General features: G+C 38.2%; 1 protein-coding gene across 31 annotated transcripts in view; it reads right to left on the bottom strand.

Moving 5' to 3' along the window:
• The window catches only part of ZBTB20 (zinc finger and BTB domain containing 20), a 526,186-nt gene that overhangs the window by 430,565 nt on the left and 69,159 nt on the right, over positions 1–26,462 (bottom strand). Inside the window, exon 2 of one of the 31 annotated variants that reach the window (XM_068697205.1) lies at positions 1,853–1,899. The exons of 29 other annotated variants lie outside the window; for them this stretch is intronic. The gene's annotated coding sequence lies outside the window, so the exon portion shown is untranslated. Of the gene's footprint in view, positions 1–1,852; positions 1,900–23,433; positions 23,579–26,462 lie in introns of all 31 variants that reach the window. One more of the 31 variants, XM_068697224.1, reaches the window with a different exon arrangement.

The following is a 26,462-nucleotide window of genomic DNA, read 5'->3' on the forward strand; positions in this document are numbered from 1 at the left end:
GCACTAAACTACACGATAGGATTCTGAAGCTCTAAACTAAATGTGAAGTAGTATTTCAAGTAGCTCTTCCAAAATGAGAGCTGGCTAACATAAAATTCAAATGATGCCTCTTCCAGCATTAGAACGGACAAGAGGCATGAAAACGGCAGTACCTCCACCACGAGAATGACTTAGACTAACAGCTTCCATTCTGTGCATGCAAAGCTAAGTAATTGTATTTCAGTGTTTTTGCCAAATAAAACATGGAAAAAAAGTTCTCTCAACAAATCACGGGATTGCAATGGAGTTGCATGAAAAAACACCACCACTTTCACTTGATCACCTTTCGAGCCATAATGGGTATGAGAAAGCTACAGGACCTCGAGAATTAAATTTTGCAAATTGAAAGTTCTCCTCTTTGGATACTGCCCCAAAGCCCCCATTAGGTCCACATAAAAGCACTGAAGTCTTCGGTTTAAGCAAAGCACTGTTGTGTGGTGAACTATCCTGAATCTCGCCTACTTTTCACAAGCCCAGCAGTTAGCATTGAGCCAACAGCTAGGAACACCACTGCCAGGCTCACGCTTCTCAGTTTTAGTAAGTTTCTGATTCAAATTAAAGTTATATGCTAAAATGCCCAAAGCAGCATTGGTATCGCCATTATGAATGGTTATCTGATATCAGCTGAGAAGAATCAATACCCAGTGCAGCAGCTGGAGACCAGCTCTCAGTGCATCATCTCACTGCTAGGCAGAAGAGCACAATGGAGAGCACTCCAACCTCTGTCTCCTGCTCCATGAAACATGGCAGCGATGCTCACCTCACTTATTAAAAAGGACCTTCCAGGGCCAAAGTAATGGAATGGCCTTTCCTAGGAATAAAGTCGCATTGCAGGTCTTAACACCTTCTTCCATGCATGCACAATTTATCTATTTGACCTGCCTTTTCCAAAGAAAGGAATGCTCAACAAACAAAACCTTAAAAAAAAAAAAAAGAAAGAAAGAAAATAAAAATAAAGAGTAATAAAATAAAATAAAATAAAATAAAATAAAATAAAATAAAATAAAATAAAATAAAATAAAATAAAATAAAAACCACTGTGTGGCCTCTACTCTTTCTCCAGATAAGACGATGAGAAAACAAATGGAAAAGGTCTCAGCTGACTCAGTGATGAGAATCTTTTAAGAGCCCACGTGCTAATAATTCCTTCTTCATTTGTCAATAACACTTTTGTACATTTTTTTAAGGGCACGAAAGTAATCATAATGCTTTGCCAGAATATGAAGCTATGAATATCTTTATATCTCTCTACTGCCATAAGTTAAATTTCCAAACCAGGTCAATCTCCATTATGCATAGGTATTAGACTGTTTTGTTAATGTTTATTTTTGCAGGGAGGAAAAAGAATATCTTAACTCTGAACTTTCCACTTTTGTTAATGATTAAGAAGTTATTTAAATATTAACTTTATCAAATTAATAAATTATATTACACTCCTAAAATTTACTTATTTACAACTTATTTACTTATTTAAAATTTACAACACATATTACCCAAACCTGTTTGTTGTTTTGTGTGCAGGTGCATGGAGTGGGTGAAGTATTCAGACAAAACAAAACAGTTTCCAACAGAAGGATATAAACCATGTTCTATTTATCTGAGAATAACATCTATTATTTAGTGTGGAGCAAATATGTTTAGAGGCTAAATGGTCCCTTTCAAATGACAGAGGGATTTTTTTTCTTTTTTTTGTTTAGTACAACATGCCCCTGATATACCCAAATAGCTCTATTTAAAAGGCAATCTTTATTAGGTGATTTTAAAATGGGAATTACAATATGTACTAGCAAAAATTGCTCGACTGTTTACTTACCACTTATTTACAGAGGCCAAATATTTTACCAACAGGCAAGATGAAATCTGTTACAAAAAAAAAAAAAAAAAAAGGACTTTTCTGTTAAATCCCCTTTGTAACACAAAGTTACTTTGTGTCTAGGTCTGGTCACCTAGAAAAAAGGACAATGAACAAAGACTATATCATACTACAACAGTAATAACCGGTGGCCCAAACACTTTCCATCACAAATCTCCCTGGCATGATTCCCGCTTTGCAAGCAAGAAAAACTTATCTGAAAAACAAGTCAGGGTGAGATAAAGAACAGAAGGAAAAAAGGCTTCCTAACACTGAACTAGTGACATTGTGTCTCCTTTTTTTTAACGAAAAAATACTGTGTTTTTGAAGTTTACCTCGCACACCCAACTGTGCATCCAGATTTGTGTCACCCACTATCATGACTAAAATCATACATCAAATAGGTATCACAGCTATTCAAATCGGAAAGTGACGGTAAAAATTCAGTCGTTACAATTTTATCGGTGTAAACCCCTTGTAACATGCAGGATTTCTGCTCCTTCCAACTCGTATCCTCACAACCCTCTGTGTGATACCCCAGGCAGCGCTTTCCGGTTACACAGAGCCCCACCAATTTACAAAGTCAAGAGTTAACAGCAGGATGCTGTCTGAGAAAAAAAGCTTAACTTATGAACATGTTCAGATTGCCATTGCCCAAAAATCTGAGTAATGTTCCAGATATGTTATGTTAATCTGTTACACAAGATTGTCTGTAATGTGAATATTTTTTTAAGGAGTACCGAGGGTGGTGTTGGGGGTTGGATGAAGGCAGGTGGCCAAAGTTATTACTGAATTGAAAAGGATTATTTTAATTATTGTTGGACTATTAACCCTCTGTTTGGTCCTATTTAGCCAGTTGCATCATGTTTATGACTAATATGATTTATAACCATTCTACTTGAAATCACTGTTGATCACCGAGCATTTGGGAATAAAAATAGATATGATTAGATGTGCAAAGCTCATTTGAAGGCAGTTTTATGCATAGACTGAGTTTCTATCCACTAAAAAATAGCCCTTAATAATAAGATATCAAGGAAAAAGCAGTGAGAAATGATATTTTATGTATATTATGTGATCTGTGTATTCTAGATGCACCTCATAATGAACGTGACCAAATACTGAACACGAACTGAAGAACAAACCTTTTGTGTTGATGCAAAATTTGAGTGGCAGGAAAAAAACATAGCAGAAGATAAGGGTTTTCATTCACAATGCAATGTAAATTAAAAAACCATGGATACAAAAGAGTAGAAACAAGAAGGTAATATAACAAACTTACATTTCACCCTCCATCATTACAAGGATCAAAACAGGGGCATACATCTTCATTCTAGTCAGATGGCCACTATAAGAATAAATTATAGTGGCTCATACAAAAAATTAAAATATCAAGGACTCTGTTATGTATTAAATTGAAACAAAGCTAACCATAACAACAAAAAAAAGAAACAAAAAAAGACACTAAGCCTGTTTTTTGTTTGTCTGCTAATAAATGGCAAAATATACATGAAAGTAAGGTATAACCCTGTTTATTCGGTCACTTTGCCTTTAACTTTACCAGGAACAGCGTGAAGCTCGGAGATTTCCCTTACCAAGCCTATTTTCTCTTTAAATAGGTCTTGATGGTGCTGTAGCTGCGGAGCCAAAAAAAACGAGGCCAAATTTGATGTGGCCATGCTAGTGTGGTGAAAAAGCCTTTGTGAGGATTGGATGTTGTAACTGCATTCGTACATCTGGCCCCTCGCAGACCTTCAAAGACGTAGACATCTATAGATGCTTACACAGATTATTAAATGGCCTGTTAGTAGAAGGGGTGGCTTCAGGACACTGCCACATTTGAATTCAGTGTATGCAACCGGACTCTGACATTTCATTTGGATACTTAGAGCATTAATGTTATTGTATCCTGTAGACCTATATTAACAAGTTTGATGTAACAGATGGGAGCTTTTTCAAAAAAATGTAAACAGCTGATCTGAGAGCCAGCACTTTCTATAGACAGACCTTACAGTGAAATATAGCACTCTACTGTTTATTCCAAACACATAACAGCACTGTAAGTAGACCACTTTATACAATGAAGAAATACAGTAAACATAAAGAAGATACCTCAAGAATTTCTTTTCCCTCTTTCTGTTTTAAACAGAACATGCTCCCTCTTATTCTCTGCTTCTGACCCATCCAAAATAAAATGAAGAAAATATTGCCCTCTAAAAGCCAGCACAAACAATGTGAACCAAATCTCACCGAGTCTCCTTGCAGGGCATTCTCAACATCACCACATTTCTAAATTTTGCTAATTTAAATATTATGCTCATTTTAATTTTATCTAGTGCACTAGACCTTGCTGATTGTCTGTAATATATTTTCCTAAACTCATTTAAATGGGTTTTAACTATTCTTGCTGGATTAACCTCTTCAACTTCTGTCTCGAGTTGCATGTTTGTTCTTGCACATGTATTTTAAGGGCATGTTAATAATGTAAATGGTTACAAATACAGGACTGCCTAGTTTCTACATTCTTCACATTGCATATTTGCCTTAACACAATTGAAATGAACAACAATAGCCGCATCTGACTGGGGTTGCTTCTTGTATGCTTTCTGCGATGCAGTAATAAAAAGACACTGAAAGTTCAGTGCTCTGGAACGGTAACTCTAATTATTGTAATGTTTACTACAGGAAATTACCTATTGGACAATGCTGCCCAGAATCCCTAACAGGAAATGGGATGTATTTCTGTTTGCAGAGAGAAACAGAAAGCCTAGTGCATTGTTAGCAGCGCTGCCTGAAGCCTCTTCTCCGTTATGTAGGATGAAAAGACAGAAAACTGCAGCTCTTCCACAAATGCAATATGCAACAGATTCCCAGAACAGTCACTGAAAATGGGTTGTTGTTTTGTTGTTGTTTTTTTTTTTTCCTTGGAAAATAAAATCAAACTGCTTTAGAGCAATGCCCCCAAGTCGTTGATAAAATGATCTTAATTCCTCTGTTAAGTAAGTAAACAATAAGAAAAAAAGCTCACAAGGAACAGTGAAAGCAGACCAGATTCACAGGATGGGATCTGCCTAAAACTAGCCCTGAACCACTGTGGTCAGAGTCCACCTTGACTCCCCTTTTATTAAGATGCTCTTCTGCTTCAGTAAATCCATACAATGCTTTTATAACACGGTTAATACTTATATGAGAAGAAACATCCACATTTATTAGGCTTATGACTGTAAAACAAACAGACAAAAATAAAAACAACAGTAAAAATGGTTCTGGCATGGCAACCCTTATTTTGCACTTCTCTGTTTCTAACTCCTTTCATCAATTCTCACTCTCATTCACTTTGCACTTCCAGTTATTGTCTCAGGACCAGGTTTTTGGTACTTTCTGTTCATCTCCAGCTCTCTCTGCAGCTTGATGCGACAACCAAACTGACTCCCCTGCTGTCATTTGGGATACTTTAACATTAACTGGGCAAAGTCCACATTCTATTACTTCAAATATTTCTCGAGTATCTGTTCACTCCGTGCTTTAGAGATCTCCAGACTTTAGTTTACATTCCTTAAGACTTGATTTTTGCCCCGAGTCCAGTATCTTTGCAATATAACCTTTATACAAAACAAATGTTCCAGTATATGCAGAAGACTAAAGGAATGAAGGAGCTACTCGGCTCGCCATTAATTTTGCATGTGTTTAATGTTATCTGAGAGAAATGTACCCATTTTCATTTTGAATCTCATCTACAAACTATGCTGGGTGATTGTGCAAAGAGCCAGCAAGTTAGCTTGTTTAAAGAAAATTAAATGGAGCTAGGAACAAGCACTGGTTGTCCAGTGGCACAACTCACCAGATAATAGGCAGTGTTTGCTTACTGTCTGATGCTCTGTACCTTTGATTTTATTTGTCATATCCAGAGGATAAAAATCCAGAGGCAATCAGGCTGATGTTTTTTGGTTGGCCTCTTACACACAGAAACCAGCTAGGCACTTCTGATCAGAGTTCAGCCACCAAACTCATCTTCTAGTTGTGGGAGTGGAGATGAAAGCAGGATATTTCAATTAGGCTCACTATAGAGATGATCTGGAGCTGTGAATTAATTGAAGACCAAGAGGAAACAGCTCCTGCATAATAGAGGCCATGGAATCTCGCTCTGTAATTACAGTCAAGTTCAGCTCCAAATCCAATAGAAATCAAAGGTGACCATTGCAGGCCCATCTCTAATCAGAAGTGGTTCTACCCCCCACCACAAAGTGTACAAAAAATCTTATGTTTCTTTCTAGTTCAAAAAGCCATTTGGGTTGAAAATGAACCTTTGTGAAACATCTTTATTCCTTCGTGGACAGGAACAAATTTTCCACTCTTACACGAAAAGACCAGAACAATGAAAGTATTGGGAAGGGAAGTGGCGGGGGGGGAGGAAAACTGTGCCTTTTTGGCAGCACTGGCAGAACATTAGTTAGGCTAGGTGGAGCCCTGCTGGGTTTAACCAACTGCTCAGATCCCCTGTAACATTTTACTGGCCCCCAGCTTTTACAGTGTACATCTCGGAACATGACAAAAAAGCTTATATATACATTCATTTTAAAAGACACAAAACTCTTGAGCACACATCCAAAGCAGATCAATTGCCTTTGCAATATTCTCAGAACAAAATGTTCCACCAGCAGATCTGATAAGAAGAGCCAAAAAATGGAAAACACTTGCTACCAATTTATTGCAGTCACCCATAAACTATTACTAGAACATTATGTATTGGGGTTCAAGCCAGAAAGCTATTAAAGCGGACTGCACTAGTGTCTTTTCACTATGCTACTGAAGCATTAATAAGTCCTTAGAGAATTGTGTTTATGTTGAAAGAATCATCTTATAATCAAATTTTCACACACAAAAAATGCAGCTCTTTTTAGAATTACTGTGTGCCTTTGCTCTCACCCCCACATTGGCTAGTGTCTCCACAAATACCATCATTTTCTATGTTTCTGTCTGGCCCAAACCCTGATGTACATACTTTGTGTTCCAAGCTGGACAAATTTCAAGATAAATGGTGCTAATTGACAGTGTTAATGGGTGCAGGATGTACCACATCCCTTCCCCTGTTGTCTCTGCCTAAGTGTCTTTCCTACTCCTTATACTCATTCTTCGTGCAAAGAGAAAAAAGAGTTAAAAAACAATGCTAAAAGGGTATCATTACTTTTCTTCTTCTTCTTTTTTTTTTTTTCCCCTTGACTTAGATACATAAATAATAAACATCCAGTGGTGTTCTGTGGGACTGTGTTTCGAATCACTGTTACAGGAAAACCTCTAATAAATCACAAATCTCCTTTCCCATTTAAGAGAGAACACTGAGAACAGCGATATGCAGCAAGATGATGATTAACCCCATGACTTTTTTGACTTTTTTTTTTTTACCCCAACAATTATGGTTTTCGTTTGAAAAGGTGTATGCTCTCTTTTCAGTTACTTTTCTGTGATAGTGCATAGGTGGAAAGCACATAAAAGAGCAGGCCAAGGAGAATGATGGCAGTTCCTCTATCACTGGAAGGTCCTTAAAACAGTATGTCTTAAAAGTTAAAATGAACTAGGCCAGCATGACAGACAGACTTCAGCTTCTACTTGAATTAAGTATAAAAAGACCTAAAATTCCAAGGAGGCAAAGCAAGTCCTTTGTATGCATTTGTTCATATTATCCTAAGCAACTAGTTTAGCCAAGAGTTGAAATTTGCAGTATTTCTTCTCATTAGTAGTAGTAGTATCATCATCATCACATAACTATTTCACCTATATCTCCACTCACAGTCCCAGACAGTGTAGGCTGTGTTACGATACCAAAATACCTTTCGTGGTTTCTGTCTTCGATCCCTGGCATATTCTTATGATTTGAGAGTTCACTAGGGAACCTCTCCTGGCTGCCGACTAACTTGTAAGCTGTTCTCACTGGGTACAAAAAGTTAAACTTCCACGCAAACAAGGAGAATGTTCAGCAATAAAATACCATTTTCGTGGCCAAAACTATTTATTTTGTGAATTTGTTGGACAAATGTCGTTGAATCTGATCAGACAGTACCGATACACTCAACTTCAAACTTTCAACTTTCTTCCTATTGGAAGAAATGTTAAGTTCCAGCTCTCACTGATGTCAATGGAAATCACAGAAACTTAGCACCTCCTTGACTTACAACAATAGTATACACACAGAAAAAGAAAAAAAAAAAAAAAAGAAGAAAAAAAAGGATAGCCAGTCAAATGTATCCCTCAAGTAACTTCACTTGATCCCATAGTGTTTTTTATCTCTTGATTAATGACTGTGGGATATATTGCTTTCTCAGGCAGCACATTTATGTGTGGAGCTTTTGTACTTGCTCTTGTAATTAGTTATATTCCAATCAAACTTACAACAAAAATAATAAGCAATCATTTCAACCTTCACTAGTGCACAGGACGCCAGAGAGCGATTTTGCAATAGATAAACAGACCAAATCTACAACTAAATCTCTCTCTGTAGTTTGCCTCTTCACAGCAGGCCTCAGGCTCTGCTGTCATCGTGAGAGTCAATGAAATTTCCAGCTCAAGAGGTCCTTTTTGATTCTTCAAAGAACACAGAAACACGTGCTGGCATAACATGCCTGTGAGTTGTTTTAAGCGAGACCGTTAGCATAATGCTGAAACTGCCACTATGCCAGGGAGAGGAACGAAAAGACGTAAGCAGACAAATCTGCACCCCAGAAAGGCCTGGGAGGGTGCAGGTCTCAGGAGGAGATTTCATCTAGAGCCTATTCAGCGACTGAATTATTACACCTTCTACTTCAGCTCCATTAGTCCATACGCTTGCAAAAAAAATAAAAGTTGTCCACTGCTTCACTGAAAGGTTTACATTAAGGCAGAAGGTTGGTGCCCAAGAGAAATGTCCTAGATGTTGTCTACGCCTAAAAGGCAAGATGTGCCTAATATGATTTTTCTGTAAAGGGAAACTGAAGTATGGTATTAATAAAAAATAAACGATGTTAACTTATGTTAAATCTTTCTTCTCCAAAAATACACAAATGAAAAAACCCTACCCATCAGTACTAATGCACAAGCAAGTCCTCTCCATCTGCCAAATATGTAGGTCATTTCAATGAGTGACAGAGACAAAAAGGCCTGATTTTAATTCATGAAATATTCCTGCTAATAGCAAAGTTATTGAGACATCTGTTAAAAGCCTGACCTGTTACAACAGGGGGATATCTAAAATGACTGAAATTTCTATTTAAACTAATGCTACACTGTTTTATTGGGCATTTTAAAGAGGTACTGCTATTAACGAAAACATTATATAAATTAGAAACAGGCCCACAATAATCCTCCAGATAAAATCTAGTGCTGTCTTCTATTGCTCCGGTATGAGCTTTTATTTGCATGTGCACTATTTGTATATATTACAATATAGCAGTTATAAAAAATATCTAAGAGTCATAGCAGCCCTGTTTAAAGTTTGGCAAGGAACAGTTGGCAGACTATTAAAAAAAAAAAAAAAAAAAAAAAAGTAAATATGTTTCATAGCCTGTATGTAATTGAACATTCTTCAAATTCCTCTAATGGAAATGTCAATACCATGGAAATCCTTGAAACACGGACACTGATAGATAAATGTGACTGAAGCCAAACACCTCCACCCAGAATGAATAATGAGCCTTCAAACAAACAAACAAAAATAGTTAATGATGAACTACCCACCCAATTACACTAACAAAATTAAGCTTTTGCTTTTGGGGTAGTAGTGAGGTAAATAGAGAGAGATGGAAGATGCACAACAAAAGCTGTCATGAGGAGTGCTCAGCAGGTGTAAGGTACAGACAGGATCTCAGCACAGTCAGCGAACAAGGAAAGGGAGGACACTCCAAGAAGGATCCTCTGAAATCGTGTCCAGGACTGCATCCTGAGTCATAATGAAGATAATGACTATTCTGCTATTGCCTTCAACAGAACAGGACCAATGACTAGGATTCTTTTTATATTAGATGATATATGAGAAGATGCATTACAAACATGGCAATTATCTTGATCTCTGAGGCAGGATGCTGCTTCACGAGCTCTTCACTCAATGCTCCTCTTCACATTATCTCGCTCCCAAAAGCCAGTGTCAGAAAAGATGAGCCACAGAGATAGGAGTTACAGTGAGGGGCAGAAGTTGCAAGCCTCCATTGTACTTCCTAAGAAAACACTCAACACATTTCAACTCCAAAATAAAGTGAAACCTGAATATATACCAGCATTGTTTCTTTCTCCCCCATGTCCTGGTTACCCACAAGATGTGACGTGCCCACACAAAAGGAAGTTGTAGGACTTTCTGCAGGGCTGCTACTGCCACGGATGCCTTGTGGACTGATGAGATACTGAAGTGCACACCACCAAATGCATAAATAACCAAGTATAACTGAGTAACAGTTCCTCAAAAAGCTGCCAAAAGCCTTTGAATCATAATACAGGATAAAATACAGCTCTGAAAGTTTACCACTGGAACACTTATATGTCTTTTATATTTAATTCAAGCTTTCCTTTTTTCTGAAGCTAAAAATGCTGGGTAGCAGATCGATATAATCTCATCAAAAATGCAATCCTGTTTATAAGAAAAAACTCAAACGCATCATTATTTAAAAAGTGTGGGTTAGCCAAGATAAACTCAATACCTATGACAAAAATACTAGCATGTGCAGAAAATATAAGGTCTAATATATGCTCCTTCACCATTGCAAGATATAACACATACCCTCAACATACATTTAAGTCATAACATACAGTGGCTTGATGTACCACCCATGTAAAATCTAGTCCTTTTTAAATAAAATTAGCTAGGCAGAGATCTGGGTTTTACTACTGCTCCTAAGATGTTCTACAAATGTTCAGAGTTTTATAAACGTGTCTTGAAATTTTTCTCCTCTTGCAGTCTGTATTTTATCACTTTTCTTATTGCTTTCTCCTTCTTCTATAGCTGTGTGAGACATCAACATACAATGTGAAATACATATACCAGAGAGACAAAGTGCCTCAACCAAAGGCCCATCACACATACAATATACAGATTTTTTTCTTCAGCATTCAGCTATGAAAGCACTACATACAGCTAACAATAGTAAGAAAGAAAAGTAATGAATTTAAACTGCCACTCTCCCCTTGAAAACAAAATGTTCTTGACTTCTCCAGTCCCATAATTCTGAATTCTTCTCAGTGCAATTCTAATAACCTCTTAATTGTACTTTTGAATAGAGTATAAACACACTTTAACAAAGCAAAAGAGCAGCAAACAATGTCTAGTTGGGTTACCTTCTACTTTGGTGAGATCAAGGGATATTTTTGCATTATTTAATTCCTCTTTCCAAGTCCGTGTTCTTTTGGTGCAGACAGTGGTTTCAGGGAAAATTCTTAAAATCCTACTTAACTAGGATCAAATAAATATCACTGAAGAAGCACAATTGTGCCTTTGCTTGTAGTCATTATGAAATGGACACTGGGAAAAGAAAATGGAGTAAGAATCTGATCTATTCAAAAGTGTGTAAATATCTCATCACTAACTTCAATACTGTAATATATACAGACATGCATACAGTGCCAATCAACACTGCATGCTCTAAAACTAGTTACTGTTTTTCTTTCTGTGTGCTAAGTATTTTTTATCGTTTCTACTGGTAGGAGGGACAGAGAAGGGAGCAAGGTAACAGTATTACTTCTGAATGGTGGAGAAGAGGTGAAAGTGCACTACAGACTTCACAAACTAATCCTCTGGCTTGGCTGAATATGAAGCAGGTGTGGCACAGCACTGCGTTTGGGACTGGCCCAGTATCCCCAAATTTGCCTGCTACAGCACTAGCACCAAACAAGCATTCCCAGCTCCAACTCCTGTATGTTAAATATGGGTCAGAGCATGGTTCACAGAACGCTGCATGCTCTACAATTTGGATGCTTCAGCATCTTCTAGAATGGATCTGATTTCCCCCCTTTTCCATGAAACCTTACAGTTTCATTTTTTCCCATTCTGTATCACAATAGAACATCAATCTCCTGAGTCCTTCATGAAAAACTAAGAAAGATAAAAAAGACACGTGAGGCTCAGAGACAAGACCTTAGTCAAATAAAAGACTTCAACATGGTTGTTCTCTGTCTGGGGCAAAGGGACTTGATCTCAGGCAGCTGACCATTCTGAAAGTATTCTCAGAGTTTCCATTACTTTGGACAGGCAGTTTTTTGATCAATGCTATAAAACCCAGGAAATTGTTAATAAAATTTGGTAAAACCCCTCAAAAACTCTAAAACCAAATGTAATCTCTGCTAGTATCAACATTACGGCATACGATGATTAAATATCACTTTTGCTGATGTATTTGCACACACTTGTTTGCAAGTCCTTTTGCTGTCTACTGTGTTTCACCGGAGAAGTGAATAAATTTCAAGTGAAGTATGATGATGTTTATTATTTTTTTTTTAATAGGAAAGCTCTAAATGGAAGAGAGAGGTCCAAGTGGATCTCCAAACAGTGTAGGAGCCCCCCAGCTGGCCTCAATGTAAATACATGGAGATTTAAGCAGAAACCTAAGAGGTGCCTAACCTTTAGGCACCTCTGAAATATTGCACATTTATATTGGGCCTGATGTTATTAAGGGTAATTCAGAAGTTCTCGCTTCTGCAGCAAAAGTTGGAACAACACCAGGGCTTTAGAGGTGGATTTCCACCAGATCCAATTTCTCCCACGTGCGTTCACTTCAGAGGGATTCAGTGGAGCAAAGCAGAGATCAAGTCCTCTGATTCAGGCTTCATATAACAGGATTGAAATCTCAATTCTTTTTTGGTTTCTTGAAAATTAAAGCCTGAGGGTGCAGAGGGAAGGTGGAGAAAATCAAGACATTAAACTTTACATTCCCATTTTGCCTCACACCTTGGAGGAATTATGGGGCCTCCAGTAACCTGCATCCTGCCCTGACTTTTGCACGTACTGGAGATTTCTTACTATTTTCAGTATTTTTGTTTCAGAAAAGATGAGAAGACGAGTTTCAATTTCCTGTTTCCCCTCTTCTTTCACAGCCAAAAGATGATTCCAACAATAGTGCCCGACCATATCCCACTGCCCTCCAGATGTCACCTTGAAGGGAAATGACCATTCCTAGTCTGGACCTTTTCCCTTTTACACCAAGTTCATGGCATTTGTACTCAGGAAGGCCTTTGATTGGAAAGGCCTCTTTTCAAGTACAAAACAGACCAGTGAAGTTCAAATCTTTGTCGAGATGAGAATTCTTCTCAGGTTCCACTAGACAAACATGTGGTGCTTTAACGTATAAACATAGAAACCTCACTTCACTACAAACAAGACTTAAGATTTTATTTTTTTCACTGAGAGAGAAGAGTATAAAAAATTTTCAAACTGGCTGTGATAGATCTCTCCACAATAGCTTAGCAAATGCAGTATACAATAATAGTTTGTCATAAGAAGAGAATGATCGATGCTCTAGGGCACCAGCCATAGGCTGTGGAGAATTGGGTTCATCCGTAGACCCTGCACATATGCTGTTACGTTTAGCAAGTGGCAATCTTACCATGCTCCAGTTCCACATCTAAGTTAAAGTTCTGATACTAAATATGAGGCTAAGAGTTCTAGCTCAGCTGGTTTATTTATCTCTACTTGGATTATTCTGACACAGCTGGTTTATTTGCATTTTAAAAACATAGTTTTAGTTTAAAAGATAAGGTGGTGGGTTTTGTTTTATTCTGTTTTGGTTGGTTGGTTGGTTGTTTTTTGCTTTGTTTTTGGTTGGTTGGTTTTGATTTTTTGTTTTTAATTATATGGAATTAAATTTATGGCAGTATCCAGCAGCCTTCTGTTTAAAGTTACCCTCATTACAAAACCCATTTTCAGGTAATTTGGGGTGAGGGGATGGGGGAAGATACATCTGATGCTTTAAATTATGCAGGGATTGAATCTTCATACAATCTGTCAGACCTGATGAGTATTTTGAAATGCTTTTCATGTTAAAAAATAGAGTAGTTTTGGATGATGTTTATGCTGTACTGAACAAAAGCAACAGGATACGTGCATCGATATTTTTCTCATCTTTACCTCTCTCAGTGTTTTAGGGTACTGTAGGGCTAGAAATGAAGGGCATAACACTGGTTTCATTGCCTCCAAAGTTGGAGAACTTTAAATACTGTGCTGATCATAAAATAAGCATTTCAACAGTTTCTTAAAGTAGAAAAGGCTTTCAGGGAATGGAATGCAAAGAGAAAACACAGGATGCTGGAAAGCAGCATGGAGAAAACCAGATTGAAAAGATTTAGACTGAAGTATTTCTACATTTATTTTTTTATTTGCATTTTTGAGCCCTAATCTTCAGACCTAAACCTTCCAAAAGTTTCAAAGAGTACTTTAAGGTCTCTGGAATATAGTCTGCCAGCCTGAATCCACAGCTTTTGTCCTTTTCACCCGTTTTCCTTCCAGCACCACTACTATCCCACACATAATAACTAAAACCAAACCCACCTAATCCATCAAGTTGGGTTTGATTTACACAGAAAAAAAAAAAAAAAAAATATATATATATATATTTCTCTGAGTATCGGACACTTCTATTTCCAAACTTTAGACCAAAAATACAAAGTTAGACCTTAATGTGGGCTTAATGTGACTTAAAACTGGCTGGTTTTGGTTAAAAGCAACTACAATGAAATTTAAGATATTAGAAGAAGTTACATGATAGAAACCACTAGGGGTTGGATTGTGCTGAATTTTTACTTGCATTTATTAAATATTTCCAAAGAAAGAGAGCATTATGCCTTCCAAAGGAACCCATTAATGAACACTCAACCTAGTCTAAGAAACAGAAGGATGGCAAGTAAAAAAGCAACTATGATCATAGCATCAATCAAATTCTCTTTGCCCTTTCACAGGCAAGACCAAGACCATAAACAAAAGTGATGTGCATGGGCCAGCACAGAAACCTCACATTTTGATTCAGCCCTACCAGGCAGTTTCTCAGCAAGCATAAATCATCACAGACAATGGGAGCAGGCTGACAGCAAGCATCTGATTATTTGGCCATCTATTTTGTCCTGCACGATGCTGCAATCAGAGACTGCACAGAGGAAAGCAGAGCTTCCATTTGCTCACAAACTCACTAGTGCAGTATACTTTTTACAGCGAGCTGAGAAGCCTTCAAGTCTTCATTTAACTTCAGTGGTGAAACCAAAATGGTGGCACAGTGCCTCAGTAACGTCAAAGTGAATGTGCTCACAGGCATTTTTAAAGTTGATGAGATCTGCTGCTGTTATGCCCTCTTGATGAAGGCACACAACAAAGAACAGTGCACAAGAATGCCAATTCCAAATTCACATTTGGCACAGAAGAGAACTAATTACTATTTTCACTTCAACAGGATCTTTAGTGTCATCAACCCAGTCTATCCCATTCTTAGCTAAAACTACTTGAAGACAAGGGGAATATCCCACTCCCCTTCATCAGGCAATTAGTTTTGGGTCACAGTGACAATGTCTACACAATGACACAAAACAGTTTAAAAACAAAAGAACCCCAGACCAATCCTGGTTCCTAAGCTTACACAACACAGACTAGCTCAAATCTGCCCAGTGCAGAGCTAACCTCTTGCTCTCCAGCAGTCTAGTCTTGGACAGAATTAGTTAAGAAAATACAAAGCAGAGACACGTGAAGAGCTAGCAGGTGAACTGCAGTTCATGGATGCATGGATGCATGGATGCATGGATGACCATGAATCAGGTGTTTAAATGCACCTCCTTGCCCTCTCTCATTTAGGAGAACAAATCATCTGCAATATACAATTTCCAAAATTTGACTTAAAAAGTGTTACTTAGGCATCAACAACTCCTTTTCAAAAGCGACTTTGGGTAGTTCCGATCCTAAGGTAAACCAAGCAGCACAGAAATGCAGAGGACATTATCTCCTAATTGGATGATCCACTCCTGAAACTGGATTGTAAGAACTTCAGGCATGATTGAATCTTTAATTGAAATACTGAGCTGACATTTGAAAAAGATAAAATAAATGTGTACAAATAGGAAACAATTACAGAGTTAAGCTTCTGGGAGAGAAAATGTAAGGAGGTTTCTAATGCAGGGTAGGCTGATACAGGTAAATAAGAGCCAACTGAGAAAACCCTTTCAAGCACAAACTTTATCTGCTACCTGACAGATAATATTGTTCTTCTGGGACTACTGCAAAACCTTCACTTATTGAAAGTGGTAACGCTACCGCGCTTTCCATCTCAACTGCCCAATATCATGCCATCCTCAATCTACCTGCCACACAGAATTCTGTTACCGGTAAAGAGCATCAGAAACTTCTAAAAAATACACTACTGAGTATTCGGATACACACATATCACATGATCACATACTCACCGAGTATTCAGTAGTGTATTTTTTAGAAGTTTTTGATTGTATATTTCTGAGGGAGTCTGCAAACCCAAACAGGCTGACCATGCTGTGTCCCCACTGATCATTTCTGGCAAAGCAAGTTGTAAGACAAAGTTCAGTTTCTGTCCCAAATAAACCTCTATAGGGGAAAAAAATAACTAAATACAAAGAGAAGTTTAAAGAGCATTTTGAACCGGAGTCATCATTCTGTATGCAATTCCAGTTTATGTAATGCCTTCTTCCCTCCTTTTTTTATCTCTGGAAAATGGAGTTAAGGTATAGTTATCTGTTATTCTTGCTCATCAATACCATCTATGCCAAAAGACTATGGAGTTACAATGGCCAGAGAAGACAAAAAAGCTTTTAAAATTACCAAGAAATCAAGTGCAATGTACAGTTCTGTTGACTGGTCTGGATTAACTCCCCAAAGTGGCTGATAGAAAGACATAAGAATCCTTCCAGGAGGTTAAAACCTGTAGCTAATAAAAGTAGCTGCAATATGAAAAAGTGGGCTCTTCTCCCTTTAAATCACAGCCCGTAGAGGCACTGAAGTAAATCCCTTAATCTCTTTTTAAGTAGCTATTTTATCCAGACTTCCTCTGTGGTTTATACCCTCAAAGCATCCACACCACAACTCAAGAACCGCCTGAGCAAGGAGCTGCAAGTTCCTTTTCTTCAAAAACCATATATAATAATTAAAAAGAGAGAGAGAGAGAGAGGGAGAGAGAGAGAGAGACCCACTAAGATGGGTTTGGCCCTCCTGATCTTTTATCCCTTCGTCCAAGACCATGCTTCAAAAGAAATATTCACCACTTTTAAAACCACCATCACATACTCACTGAGGCATGACAATGATTAATACACTTTATGATTTCATGTTGTACAAGTACATATCAGATCATGAATCTGTTCTGATCCTTGTACCAATTTATGGATGACAAATGCTGAACAGAGATTCTAAAGCCTCAAGTCCATACCCATGGACAAGTTTCTGTATTCTTCACCACGATGTTCAGTAGAGCATTGGGCACATCCAAAGGGATTTGTCAAGAGTCAGTCTATAGGAACCAAACTGACTTGCTTCGGGATTTCTAGCAAGTTTAGGTGGATTGAGATGTGACCTTATAAGTCTAAATCTCCTAGCCATTTGCTCAAGTTGAACTGATGGAAAACCTCAGAAAAAAACGTTCAGAAGAAAGGTTCAGTAATGTGTTAAATGATAACAATGTTCCTTGGGGAAAACCAGGACGGTGTACTGAAGGTATTGGACCATGATTTCCTCAAACAAGCACAGTTCCACAACGTCATGTTTCCCTGTTCAACTCATTGAACTATAACATAAAAGGTGCTGCATTATGAAGGTGGAAGCACTCATTTACACAGTCTTCAATTTACTGAGGACATCAAATGGCGACACATTTTTTATTCTTTTATATATATTTTTATACAACCCTTTGCATTTTCACAGACCCTTACAAACACTAACTAACGATCAAAATCCTCACCGGGGAGGCAAGTGGCATTATCTACACATTACAGATGGGAGATGCCATGCAGAACAGTTGGGTAATGCATCTAAGACCACAGAGGAAGTCCTATTGGTGCCAAGAGGAGTATATCCTTGCCCCCAGACTCCCGTTCACATCACACCTCTCCAATTACATACTAGACAGGTCTCTTCATCTGATAAAAAAGGTCAATCCTATCTTTCAGTTGTGATGAATAATAATTTGCTGTGGATGTTGACGGCATTTACCTTGAGATCTAGATGATTCCACTAACTCAGCAGAGGAAACTCCACTGCAGTGTTGAAGGTTACAAACTGAAGTGTAAGATTTTAAGGAACATGCCAGAGAGGCAGATGGTTATACAGTAATGAAAGGAGAGCAATATAAACTAATACCACATTCTACAATCTCCTTCCTTGTTTAGACATATGCACCATGACTATTTACTAAACCCATCGCACATCTTTACATTTCATCATCTGCATCAGCTCTGAATTTTTTTGTGTTTGTTTTTGCTTAAATAAAGATAAACAGAAATCTTCACACCTGGTGCTCACATTTAAAGTCACAACACAGACAAAGAACCACTCATGAACTGGGAGAGAGACACTTGGTAGCTGAATTATGGGTTCCCATAACATTTCATTCGTTTGGTTAATGCATTTCTTTGAACTTTTCTGTCCTAAGTGCACAGGATATATGAGCATATCATCACTTTCATGACAGCCCAAATCACCCACTTTCCATAGCAGTAGATTGACATGTCACAGAGAGTGTGATTAGGAGGTCATCAGAGTACACAAAGCACCAGATTAAAGCTCAAAACCAAGACATATTTGTTCCTTTGGTTATTAAAAAAAAAGATCATCAGAGGAAAAAAGCTCTGTTGTAATTGAAAAATATGAGGCTCGATATATTGTTGAAAATACTGTTGTGCAAGACTCTTGGATTTTTTTAAGTCAATGGTACGGTTTTTATGAAAGCAAAAATATGCATTTATTATAAAGTGGCCTCTACTTGTGTTGGTATCAACTTATTAGGCCAGTAAGATCTTTTGCTGCACCAAACTCTTTAAAAAAATCAGCAGAAGGATGAGTGCAAGTTTCTAGCGTTCAGATCTTTTTGATTCTGTCTGTAGATCACATTGCCAACTTCCTTACAAAAAAGCTGATGATTCTTTGGATCCCCACAATTCTCTCAACTATAGCCCAATATGATCCATCTTCTGCTTTTTTCATACAGGAATCTAAGTCTGCCAGCTTGCTATTCCTTTCTGAGAAAAGCCCTAAGAAGGAAGGGAAGCAGGCAAGCCATCATAAAATACCACTGATGTCCAGGAAATGCCAGCCTAACAGCTGTCACAACAAGCAGACTTCAAAGTCACAGCAAAAAAAATTAACAATTGTCCTTTCTAACACTGTATCATTAATGAAAAACTTTATGAGAAGCAAAACCAACTTAAGAAGGAGAAGGAAGAAGTGAAAAAAAAAAAAAAAAAAGAAGAAAGGGTAGTCAGGGAGTTATTTCTTTTTCTTTGTATGTTTTCATTTGTTTTTCGTTACTTTGTTTTCCTATTTTTAAGGATAGATCCAAACGCCCACATTCTCCAAAATGTCCTTGATTAAAATCTTCAAGAAAGTTATCATTCATGCCACCTCTAACCTTATGTGTTCATGCTGCAAATTTTCAAGGAAAAATGCTTCCATCACGTCCTTGGTGCTAGTACTCAAGGATGTGCCTTTCTCATGAGCTCTGAAAATCTTAAAACCCCTTGTCTCCTTGAAGGAAGTAAACGGATGTCTGCTAAGCACTTAGGTTTACATAACATTTCTTCCCCCTTATTTATTGAAAACAAATCTTTTTTAAAAGCTCTCCACATTTTGAGAACACAGAATGCTTTCTTTCCTTTTTTTATTCCCCCCTCCTTTTTTAAAAAAAGTATTTTTGGCAAAGTATGTTTTTGATTATTTAAAGATAATCTCTATTCTAAATTGCATCTGACTCATATAACCTCCATACTTTAGAAACCACAATAAAAGTGCCATATATTAGTTATAAATGAATAGGGAGTGAGTCAGTGAATAGTTAAGGACATTCCATGGAAATGCGTGAGCTGCATACTAAGTTTTTAGAAAAATATTCAATTTCATTTTTAGAATTAACAGTATGGGTTACGTGGAACAAAGGAAAAACTCCTTTTTTAATTCCCAGATGCAATGTCTTTTGTTTTCCTTATGGATCTTTGTCTGCTGTATAAAGAGACCTTTAGCGAAGGGATAGAAACACTGATGTTTTCAGAGAAAGAATAAACACAACTCGTACATACTAAAGGATTTCTTTAATTAAGACTTTTTTTTTTTTTAAACTCTTTCACTGGGAATAGCTCATTCTTTGGCTTTTGCAAGGCCATCCTACAATATCCTAGCTTAGATAAACGACTTTAACGAAGTCACATGCTTTTCTCTAGCTACTAGTTCAAGTGTGCTTACGTTCAGTGCTTTAAGTAGTTAAAAAACAACAACAACAACAGTTGATACTTCTCCTTGCCAAGGCTTGTATTCTAAGCAATGTCCTCACACTGAATACATGAAGAAGTTCATTAAATGCTAACTGAAGTTTTCCATGCATCGTCATGTTTGCAGATCCACACTGGGGAGTCATGCCCCTTACTGAATGCATCCCAGATCCAGTATGGTATAAATAACTACACAGAAATCCTACGTAGGGGACATGAGACAAACAGAATTCTTACAGCCCAGGATTATGGCTATAAAAAGTCATAATAACTCCAGTTCTATCAAACCCAAACCCATAGCTTTTGTCTGAAAAAACACTGCTTTCAGGATCAAAATCTGACAGAAATAAAACACTCTGTACTGATGAACCTAAGAAAAAGGTTTGCCATTCCAACTTAAAGCCAAAAATGTTGACTGTACCATAACACGAGCATAAACTTAAACGTGATGTGGGAACATATCTGGGATAGGGCTTTAGCATTTCTGACGGCCATAATTCATTTCCAGAAGAGCCATTAATCACGTGGATGCTCAGCATGCTGGAGTATCCCAGCACAAAACTAGGAGAGAAAACAACAACAACAATATGTGGTAAGGAATTCCTCAGTGGATCTATGTGTACTAAAACCAAAGGCCTGCAATAATCTTTCCCACTACCTCCCCTGACCTGGGCTGCGCTGGGTGTCTGGATGGAAACTGCAGGTCAAGTTCCAACACAATCATCCAGCCACGTCCTGGCCATTCCCTGCAGACTAGGGGTAGGCAGTCAAGGAACCTCCGAAATACCGAAAGAGAACAGTGTAAATTAGTTATTAGGCTCACATTAAATAGCAAGGACTAAAAAGGTCGACGCTCATAGACAGTATCGTGCAAGCATAGCCCAAGATCAAGCACAGCTCTGGGACGGACGTGCCTTGACCCAAAGCTGCTCGTTGTGGACCCTTGTCTTTTTTCCAACCCGCTCGTCTGTCACTACCGCACAGGAAAAGTTCAGGGTTCAAAAACAAGTCCACCCACCTATACCCTATACCTTTGGCTCACAGCAATAGTAAGCAATCTGCTCTGTGTATGACAGCTTGGGACAGCAGCTCTTGTAGCTGAGTACCTAAATAAAGAACCCCTGGGCAAGATACTAGTGACTAGTCTTAAATCAACAGATGTTTTCTATATGTGATAAAATAAGGGTATCCACAAATGAGACAGGTGTGGGAGAGCCTAGACCCCTTCCCACTTAACCCCCAAAGAAAATAAAAGTTAAAAAAGGCAAAAAAAAGCGTCCACCCACACAACCAATGCAAATCTTTTCGCCTCTTCTCAGATGGAGATATACACTCCCCTGATAGCTCTGCCAATAAAACCGCAAGGAGGAGCGAAACTTAATGAGATATAAAAATATAACTGGATTCCTTTTTGTATCATTTGCTGTTTTTATTTTTGGACTGTTTACACACTGAGGTGACATGATCTGTAGCAACACAGCACAACCCTAAAACCCAGCATCCCTCTCTGCAACACTTGCTCGAGTGCGTCCAGCCTGCCTACTGAAGCTAACGGTGGCAGAAGCAGACCATCCAAACTCCGAAAATGAAATGCAACAGATAAAAGGATAAAATAATTCTTATTCTTCAGGGCTTAGCCTCCAGCTGGCCACGTGTGCCAGAGAGGCAAGGATGGGAAGGGCACTTCCCAAGGGGATGACTGGGGCAGACAGCCCAGCATTTTCAATCAGAAAGAGAACAGTTCTAGCAAGTCTAAAGAAAACAGCTATTGCTTTCTATCGTACAACTTTAAGAGAACCGTTTTCAAAAGCCCAAGGAGTAATAGGTCATGGCAAAACTTCACATGCTGCCCACAAAGTCTGTAATGGTTCTTTACTTCTATAATCAAAAATCAGCCCCCCTCCTAAGCCTGCCCTGACTGTCTTCCTCTGTGGCCTCTGTCTGACCAACTGGTCTCAGTTTGCCTGGTCAGGTGCTTTTATACAAAGCAGAACAAAGTGCTTTTATCAAATCAAAAAACCCAGAGTAGCAAGCTAAATGACATTTCCAAATACATCTGGTTCACCTGGTGCAATTTCCCCCTCTGCTTCCAGTGATTTACAGACAATGTAGGATTACCAAAGTTGGGAGTGCTCCCAGGTTTATATCTGGAGTATTTTAAAGAATGGCATTTGGTTTTCTTCTGTACATGCCAGTAAAGTAGGACCTTCTTAAACCGAGCCATGCCAGAATTGAAATATTCCAGCCCCCTAATATCACACAAGCTTAAGGGCCTATCCCCAGATGCGTGATCAGAGTTGTCCAGCAAATCTAAAGCCACAAATATAAAAGCCTTATATTACACGGAAAACCCTTTAATACAGTCAGCTACAGAACGCATGCAACATGGGTACTGCTCTGAAGTTGGAAGCAAGCACTATTTATACTGCAACAGAGAGCAAGTTTGGTCTTAACAGGAGGGATGCCAGCTTCCCAAGCTGGCATGCATGATGGTTTTGCACACACAAAAATAAAAATGAGGAACAGAGGGCAGAGTGGGGAACAAGAGCTGTAGTCCTCACTCCTCCTGCCCATATCTATTAAGAGTGCAAAACAAGCTATAAACAGTAAAGACGCCCCTATTAAACAAAAATACCGTCCAAATTAATCAGTGCTCAGGATGGTTAAATATATTTAGGCTTAAAATAGTTCACTACAATTCACTAGGACAATAAAAGACCTCCTAATTAAAATAAGCCTACAGTGTAAACCTGCAGCCTTTATCAGACTGAATAAATAGGTGCTGAGGGTTCTTAAATTGTGGGGAAAAAAATCTAAGTGAAAACAGTTTTTAATATGATTGCACCAAATAACAGAAATGAAAGAAGAGGGTAAAAGGACAAGGAAAATGCTTAAGACGTCATTTCAGTCCTCTGCCAGGACACTATAAATGCTTTCTTCATTACATTTCCTCGAGTCTTCTGCCTATTTGAGTCTTGTTTCTTAAGAACTGCTCTGTTCAGTGGTATTCAGTTTCCTTCCTGGATGGGCCATTTGTTTTCTTCCAGTATTAGAGGGCTGCAAGTCCTTCTGACAACTACATGTCCAGATTTCCTACAGGCACACACTTGTGTTACCTGTGAAACCCCTCTGCTTCCAGGTCAGGAGAGCGTGTGGGAAGACAGCTGCCGAGGGCAAACCATCACCAACAGACCAGTTCCTGCGGTGTCATCTCAGCCACCCTCTTCCCTGGGCACTTCTCACACCTCAGCAGGGAGCGAGCTGAAAATGAGATTAATTATTCCATTGGTGATAGCTTGATTCTGCCTACGCTTATCAGACGGATGGGTACACGTACAGCCATCTGATGGAAAAGGGCTGCTCCGCAAAAATAGCAGCTGCAGGCAGGCTGCTGCCACCAGCACGAAGCCCCTGTGCTGCAGCTCACTCTTCAGGAGCCCTTAGGAAAGCACGATGTAGGATGCAGGCAAACCATGACCTGTGCAGTCAGACCCATGTGCTTGTGTGCATGATCCCTGGGCGGCATGAAATCGTAGGCTTTTTACCACCTTCTTGTAGACTCCATTCCACGAGTCCAGCACATGCAGCTCCTCAGGAAGTTTTTGTGGTTCACGCTGAAATTTTTCCTTGCTGAGTTTTACCCCTTTGAACATCTTAAAATAATTCTTTTTTTTTTTTTTTTGTCTTAATATTTTACACCCTTCAAATACTTGTGGATTGTTATCATATGTCTTAGTCATCATTTAGTCCAAACTGTACATAATAAATTCTTGTAATCTTTGCTCATATTTCAATCTCTTCAGCCTCTTAACTTCTGTTGCTCTTCTCTGAATTCTCCACTAATTTCTTGACAACTTTTTGGCAACAGAGTGGCCAGAATAATAGTGTCATGGACACCTTACGGCTGTACAGAGATGAAGAGGAAAAGCTTGTGCAACACCAATATGACATTAGCTCTTCCCAAAAAAACAACAAATATGTCTAATCTGTTGTCCAGGATCATTTATTTTTAGTGGCTACATCATGAAATGCTCCAAAATACAAGTAAAAATATTCACCTACAGGGATAACTTTGATATACTCAGAACTATGTGCAAACATTAATCTTCATGTCACATGTGAGGAAGGTAACATGGAGTAGTATTTACATGTAATGCTGGAGAGTAAATTGTTGACTTATTAAAAAGAAGCCACACCAAAATGAACGATCTGAACAGCTTCTTCACCACCAACAAAATTAAGGAGCAGGTTACAACCAAAAAGGGAAGAAGATAACTTGAGTTGTTTTTTTTTTTTTTTTTTAAAAAAAAAGTAAATCTTTTTAAAAGGTCTATAACCCTTCCAAACTCTGGAAAATTCTAACATACAAAATCTCTCCCAAGCTAGACAGACCATGGTAGCTTTCTGTGTTGTATACTTGAATAGAAGAAACATTCTTCAGAGAAATCTGATCCAGAGATCTAGGATGAAATCTGAAATCTGATCTAGGATGCATACAATCTAACTATTAGCTTCCTAAAAGTTAAGTATCTCACTGAAGCCACCATAATCATCTCCAGTGAGTCATTAGTCCCACCCCAAAACTCTAATATATTTAGGATGAATAGCTCTGTAGGGGTATTTCTCCTCCACTGATAGCAGAGGGAGACTAAATTGCTGTCTTGACTGCATTTTCCTCTAAGTTGACTGAAGTTAAGAAACCTGTACTCAACTATCATTTTAAAATGTTGGTCTCTGAATGAACTAATGTAAGAAACTAGATTGTATAGATAATTTAAATAGTATCTTCTCTGGAATTTTCCAATGGTTTGTTATTAAAAACAAAAAGAAAACAAACAAAAGGAAAAACTTGCAGATCCGTGTTCAGATGTCCTTCCATCTTTCCAAGTACTAAGTCAAGGGCTAATGAATATCTGCTGTGAAGAAAATTTCCTCTCAGGCAAACGTTGCAAATGTTGCTGGCTCAATACTATGGAAATCTGTTGTTGCCTTAAGATGTACAGTTCAAACTCTCTGGAATTGCTATTAGCTAACTAACCAAGGTTAAAGAAAGACCATCTGACCTTCACCTGGTTCACAACAGATTGAAACAGCAAATGAGAATGAACAGAGTTAGTCAATAGAGGAGACTTGCACAAAGCTGGGACAAAAATTGGACAAAATAATTTTAGAGCACAATTATGGGGAACCATATGGTTGCAATGGCACTGATCTGCAAAACTTCCCAAAAAGCTACCAAGAAAAGCAAATTATGTACAAGGAGAACTGAGAGAAAAACAGCAAGTCTATTGGGACATAGCTGACATGAGAGAACAAAACCTTGCTGCAAGGAACTTGCAAACTAAGAGGAGGAAATAATTAAAAAAAAAAAAAAAAAAGATTAAAAAAAAAAAGAAAGAAGTGGAAGCCAAAAGTGTAGGAAAATAAATACAATATATTGATACTATAAACCAGTTTTTAAGTCAGTAAATGCAAATTACAATAGAATTAAGTGGCTTTTAAGTGAGGACAAGATAGCCTCCTGGACATTTCAACTCAGAGAAGTAACAACAGAAGAGGACACAACACAACAGAGAGGGCATAATGAATACCAAAGGATCTACAAAAATGCTTTAGGGACAACGAGGTTCAAAAGTGACTACAATTTTCTAGAAGCAAAGTGGTGAAGGAATCTATGTTCCTTCCAGTCCTCACAGCAGAAGCACAGATCAGGCAAGGACAAAATCCTAACGATAACTACATCACACACGGATCCTGATGGCATCTCTAAGAGATTTGTCTTCCTGGACCATGAGAAATGCTATTATGGGCAAGTTGACAGGTCACTTCACAAAAAAGGAGAAGGATGGCAGAGCACCTTCTTGCTAAGTTAATGGAGGTCTTTTACTAAGATGGGCAGGTGAAAAAAAATCTGTCAGCTATTAACTACAGTAGCTTGGATGGCAACTGCAAAGAGTAGGTAAGTGAGATAGAAAAGAGGTTGCTGGAGGAGGGAATTAAACTGGAAAAAAAACATCTATTAGATAAGCATCTTTATGTCCATCTAACAAGAAGTTTGGTGAATAGGAAAATAAACTAGAAACCTTAATGCATCATCAAGATTGAGGCTTAATTAGTATGAGAGAAAACTGACAGACTTACTTAT

This window comes from Anas acuta, chromosome 1, assembly GCF_963932015.1.
Source record: "Anas acuta chromosome 1, bAnaAcu1.1, whole genome shotgun sequence".
In the NCBI taxonomy this organism is placed as follows: Eukaryota; Metazoa; Chordata; class Aves; order Anseriformes; family Anatidae; genus Anas; species Anas acuta.